The sequence below is a fragment of the Crinia signifera genome, chromosome 3 (genome assembly GCF_055691185.1).
Source record: "Crinia signifera chromosome 3, ASM5569118v1, whole genome shotgun sequence".
In the NCBI taxonomy this organism is placed as follows: domain Eukaryota; kingdom Metazoa; phylum Chordata; class Amphibia; order Anura; family Myobatrachidae; genus Crinia; species Crinia signifera.
Genome location: NC_139219.1, coordinates 276,524,027 through 276,529,026, shown reverse-complemented (window position 1 = coordinate 276,529,026; position 5,000 = coordinate 276,524,027). Strand labels below are relative to the sequence as shown.

The 5,000-nt window shown below is 39.9% G+C and overlaps 7 non-coding genes across 7 annotated transcripts in view; 3 read left to right on the top strand and 4 right to left on the bottom strand.

The window, feature by feature from the left end:
• TRNAF-GAA (transfer RNA phenylalanine (anticodon GAA)) overlaps positions 1-19 on the top strand; it is a 73-nt gene extending 54 nt beyond the window's left edge. Inside the window, exon 1 of the tRNA in view lies at positions 1-19. This exon is cut by the window's left edge and continues 54 nt beyond it. This is a non-coding gene — a tRNA (tRNA-Phe).
• Positions 20-443: 424 nt separating this feature from the next.
• TRNAY-GUA (transfer RNA tyrosine (anticodon GUA)) lies at positions 444-533 on the bottom strand. Its single transcript is given in 2 exon segments — positions 444-479; positions 497-533. It is a non-coding gene; the product is annotated as a tRNA-Tyr (tRNA).
• A 1,311-nt stretch (positions 534-1,844) lies between these two features.
• On the bottom strand, positions 1,845-1,926 carry TRNAS-AGA (transfer RNA serine (anticodon AGA)). Its single transcript has one exon. It is a non-coding gene; the product is annotated as a tRNA-Ser (tRNA).
• Positions 1,927-2,081: 155 nt separating this feature from the next.
• TRNAF-GAA (transfer RNA phenylalanine (anticodon GAA)) lies at positions 2,082-2,154 on the top strand. Its single transcript has one exon. It is a non-coding gene; the product is annotated as a tRNA-Phe (tRNA).
• An 882-nt stretch (positions 2,155-3,036) lies between these two features.
• On the bottom strand, positions 3,037-3,118 carry TRNAS-AGA (transfer RNA serine (anticodon AGA)). The gene has a single exon. It is a non-coding gene; the product is annotated as a tRNA-Ser (tRNA).
• Positions 3,119-3,273: 155 nt separating this feature from the next.
• On the top strand, positions 3,274-3,346 carry TRNAF-GAA (transfer RNA phenylalanine (anticodon GAA)). Its single transcript has one exon. It is a non-coding gene; the product is annotated as a tRNA-Phe (tRNA).
• A 424-nt stretch (positions 3,347-3,770) lies between these two features.
• On the bottom strand, positions 3,771-3,860 carry TRNAY-GUA (transfer RNA tyrosine (anticodon GUA)). The gene is given in 2 exon segments: positions 3,771-3,806; positions 3,824-3,860. It is a non-coding gene; the product is annotated as a tRNA-Tyr (tRNA).
• Positions 3,861-5,000: the final 1,140 nt, after the last annotated feature.

Genomic DNA, 5,000 nt, shown 5'->3' with positions numbered 1-5,000 from the left:
TCGATCCCGGGTTTCGGCATTGTGGAAGATAATATTTTTCGACATAAAATGCAATTTTGCAACAAAAAGCTTACGTTTTCAGGCTTCAAACTTTAAAATCATATTTACAAAAACATTTTTACAAAAATCACTTTGCCACAACCACTGCTTATGTCTCTCAGTAGCCAACTCCAGTCCTCGAGAGCTACCAACAGTTCCCATCTTCCAGACAACCTAGCTGCTGCACAGGTGCACTCATTACTCACTAACACATTTTAAAAGATCCACAGGTGGAGCTAATTACTTCACTTGTGATTCTGTGAGGTGAGCTGGAAAACATTAACTGTTGGTAGCTCTCGAGGACTGGAGTTGGCTACCCCAGACTTAGAGAATGCTTTATACTCTGTATATTTTGAGTTTGTAAATTGCCAAAAATTGCTATCTGAGCAAAAAATAAAAACAACTCCTTCGAGCCGGAATTGAACCAGCGACCTAAGGATTTCTACACCAATCATCTCTACAGTGCTCCGCTCTACCAGCTGAGCTATCGAAGGATGCTGTAGGTTCTCAAATATGTTATTATATGCTCTTTAATATAGCTTTAAATGTTTAGCTAAATGAGTGTTCTAGGAATAATGTGAATATTCTATTGTTTATAACCATTTGACAACCTTTGTTTAAAATTGGGCTTTGAAAATTAATTTCTAATTAATAATTTCTATTCAGTGTGGCTGCTGAAATTGACTGGTGTCAGTCTTAAGGAGGGGAAGAGAATGTGTGTAAGAAAAAGAGAAAACAAGCTGGCATCCCAAAGATTTTGATGCGCTAACAAACATGGATTTCTAGTCCATCGCCTTAACCAATCGGCCACGACTACTGCTTAAGCCTTGCTGTATTTTCACAATAGATTGTCTATGGATTGAGCTGCCTGCACTGAGAAATTGAAGATCTAAAGGTACCTGGTTCGATCCCGGGTTTCGGCATTGTGGAAGATAATATTTTTCGACATAAAATGCAATTTTGCAACAAAAAGCTTACGTTTTCAGGCTTCAAACTTTAAAATCATATTTACAAAAACATTTTTACAAAAATCACTTTGCCACAACCACTGCTTATGTCTCTCAGTAGCCAACTCCAGTCCTCGAGAGCTACCAACAGTTCCCATCTTCCAGACAAACTAACTGCTGCACAGGTGCACTCATTACTCATTAACACATTTTAAAAGATCCACAGGTGGAGCTAATTACTTCACTTGTGATTCTGTGAGGTGAGCTGGAAAACATTAACTGTTGGTAGCTTTCGAGGACTGGAGTTGGCTACCCCAGACTTAGAGAATGCTTTATACTCTGTATATTTTGAGTTTGTAAATTGCCAAAAATTGCTATCTGAGCAAAAAATAAAAACAACTCCTTCGAGCCGGAATTGAACCAGCGACCTAAGGATTTCTACACCAATCATCTCTACAGTCCTCCGCTCTACCAGCTGACTAATTAATAATTTCTATTCAGTGTGGATGCTGAAATTGACTGGTGTCAGTCTTAAGGAGGGGAAGAGAATGTGTGTAAGAAAAAGAGAAAACAAGCTGGCATCCAAAAGATTTTGATGCGCTAACAAACATGGATTTCTAGTCCATCGCCTTAACCACTCGGCCACGACTACTGCTTAAGCCTTGCTGTATTTTCACAATAGATTGTCTATGGATTGAGCTGCCTGCACTGAGAAATTGAGGATGTATTGTATTGACCCAAACACACCCAAAACTTCATTCTCCTTTACATTTGATGCGCTAATGGCCTGAACTCGCTATGGGCATCACAGGTTTCAAGTTTTTAAAAACTTGCAGAAAAGAGAAAACTTAAGGCGTTCGTAGTCGGCAGGATTTGAACCTGCGCTGGGAGACCCCAATGGATTTCTAGTCCATCGCCTTAACCACTCGGCCACGACTACTGAATAAACCATGTCCTAGTTTCACAATAGATTGTCTATGGATTGAGATGCCTGCAGTCAGAAAGTGAGGATGTATTATATTGACCCAAATACACCTAAAACTTCATTCTCCTTACATTTTGCCCCGAAAAACGATTGCAAGACCAAGGGAGCTTGCCGAAATAGCTCAGTTGGGAGAGCGTTAGACTGAAGATCTAAAGGTCCCTGGTTCGATCCCGGGTTTCGGCATTGTGGAAGATAATATTTTTCGACATAAAATGCAATTTTGCAACAAAAAGCTTACGTTTTCAGGCTTCAAACTTTAAAATCATATTTACAAAAACATTTTTACAAAAATCACTTTGCCACAACCACTGCTTATGTCTCTCAGTAGCCAACTCCAGTCCTCGAGAGCTACCAACAGTTCCCATCTTCCAGACAACCTAGCTGCTGCACAGGTGCACTCATTACTCACTAACACATTTTAAAAGATCCACAGGTGGAGCTAATTACTTCACTTGTGATTCTGTGAGGTGAGCTGGAAAACATTAACTGTTGGTAGCTCTCGAGGACTGGAGTTGGCTACCCCAGACTTAGAGAATGCTTTATACTCTGTATATTTTGAGTTTGTAAATTGACAAAAATTGCTATCTGAGCAAAAAATAAAAACAACTCCTTCGAGCCGGAATTGAACCAGCGACCTAAGGATTTCTACACCAATCATCTCTACAGTCCTCCGCTCTACCAGCTGACTAATTAATAATTTCTATTCAGTGTGGCTGCTGAAATTGACTGGTGTCAGTCTTAAGGAGGGGAAGAGAATGTGTGTAAGAAAAAGAGAAAACAAGCTGGCATCCAAAAGATTTTGATGCGCTAACAAACATGGATTTCTAGTCCATCGCCTTAACCACTCGGCCACGACTACTGCTTAAGCCTTGCTGTATTTTCACAATAGATTGTCTATGGATTGAGCTGCCTGCACTGAGAAATTGAGGATGTATTGTATTGACCCAAACACACCCAAAACTTCATTCTCCTTTACATTTGATGCGCTAATGGCCTGAACTCGCTATGGGCATCACAGGTTTCAAGTTTTTAAAAACTTGCAGAAAAGAGAAAACTTAAGGCGTTCGTAGTCGGCAGGATTTGAACCTGCGCTGGGAGACCCCAATGGATTTCTAGTCCATCGCCTTAACCACTCGGCCACGACTACTGAATAAACCATGTCCTAGTTTCACAATAGATTGTCTATGGATTGAGATGCCTGCAGTCAGAAAGTGAGGATGTATTATATTGACCCAAATACACCCAAAACTTCATTCTCCTTACATTTTGCCCCGAAAAACGATTGCAAGACCGAGGGAGCTTGCCGAAATAGCTCAGTTGGGAGAGCGTTAGACTGAAGATCTAAAGGTCCCTGGTTCGATCCCGGGTTTCGGCATTGTGGAAGATAATATTTTTCGACATAAAATGCAATTTTGCAACAAAAAGCTTACGTTTTCAGGCTTCAAACTTTAAAATCATATTTACAAAAACATTTTTACAAAAATCACTTTGCCACAACCACTGCTTATGTCTCTCAGTAGCCAACTCCAGTCCTCGAGAGCTACCAACAGTTCCCATCTTCCAGACAACCTAGCTGCTGCACAGGTGCACTCATTACTCACTAACACATTTTAAAAGATCCACAGGTGGAGCTAATTACTTCACTTGTGATTCTGTGAGGTGAGCTGGAAAACATTAACTGTTGGTAGCTCTCGAGGACTGGAGTTGGCTACCCCAGACTTAGAGAATGCTTTATACTCTGTATATTTTGAGTTTGTAAATTGCCAAAAATTGCTATCTGAGCAAAAAATAAAAACAACTCCTTCGAGCCGGAATTGAACCAGCGACCTAAGGATTTCTACACCAATCATCTCTACAGTCCTCCGCTCTACCAGCTGAGCTATCGAAGGATGCTGTAGGTTCTCAAATATGTTATTATATGCTCTTTAATATAGCTTTAAATGTTTAGCTAAATGAGTGTTCTAGGAATAATGTGAATATTCTATTGTTTATAACCATTTGACAACCTTTGTTTAAAATTGGGCTTTGAAAATTAATTTCTAATTAATAATTTCTATTCAGTGTGGCTGCTGAAATTGACTGGTGTCAGTCTTAAGGAGGGGAAGAGAATGTGTGTAAGAAAAAGAGAAAACAAGCTGGCATCCCAAAGATTTTGATGCGCTAACAAACATGGATTTCTAGTCCATCGCCTTAACCAATCGGCCACGACTACTGCTTAAGCCTTGCTGTATTTTCACAATAGATTGTCTATGGATTGAAATTGAAGATCTAAAGGTACCTGGTTCGATCCCGGGTTTCGGCATTGTGGAAGATAATATTTTTCGACATAAAATGCAATTTTGCAACAAAAAGCTTACGTTTTCAGGCTTCAAACTTTAAAATCATATTTACAAAAACATTTTTACAAAAATCACTTTGCCACAACCACTGCTTATGTCTCTCAGTAGCCAACTCCAGTCCTCGAGAGCTACCAACAGTTCCCATCTTCCAGACAAACTAACTGCTGCACAGGTGCACTCATTACTCATTAACACATTTTAAAAGATCCACAGGTGGAGCTAATTACTTCACTTGTGATTCTGTGAGGTGAGCTGGAAAACATTAACTGTTGGTAGCTTTCGAGGACTGGAGTTGGCTACCCCAGACTTAGAGAATGCTTTATACTCTGTATATTTTGAGTTTGTAAATTGCCAAAAATTGCTATCTGAGCAAAAAATAAAAACAACTCCTTCGAGCCGGAATTGAACCAGCGACCTAAGGATTTCTACACCAATCATCTCTACAGTCCTCCGCTCTACCAGCTGACTAATTAATAATTTCTATTCAGTGTGGATGCTGAAATTGACTGGTGTCAGTCTTAAGGAGGGGAAGAGAATGTGTGTAAGAAAAAGAGAAAACAAGCTGGCATCCAAAAGATTTTGATGCGCTAACAAACATGGATTTCTAGTCCATCGCCTTAACCACTCGGCCACGACTACTGCTTAAGCCTTGCTGTATTTTCACAATAGATTGTCTATGGATTGAGCTGC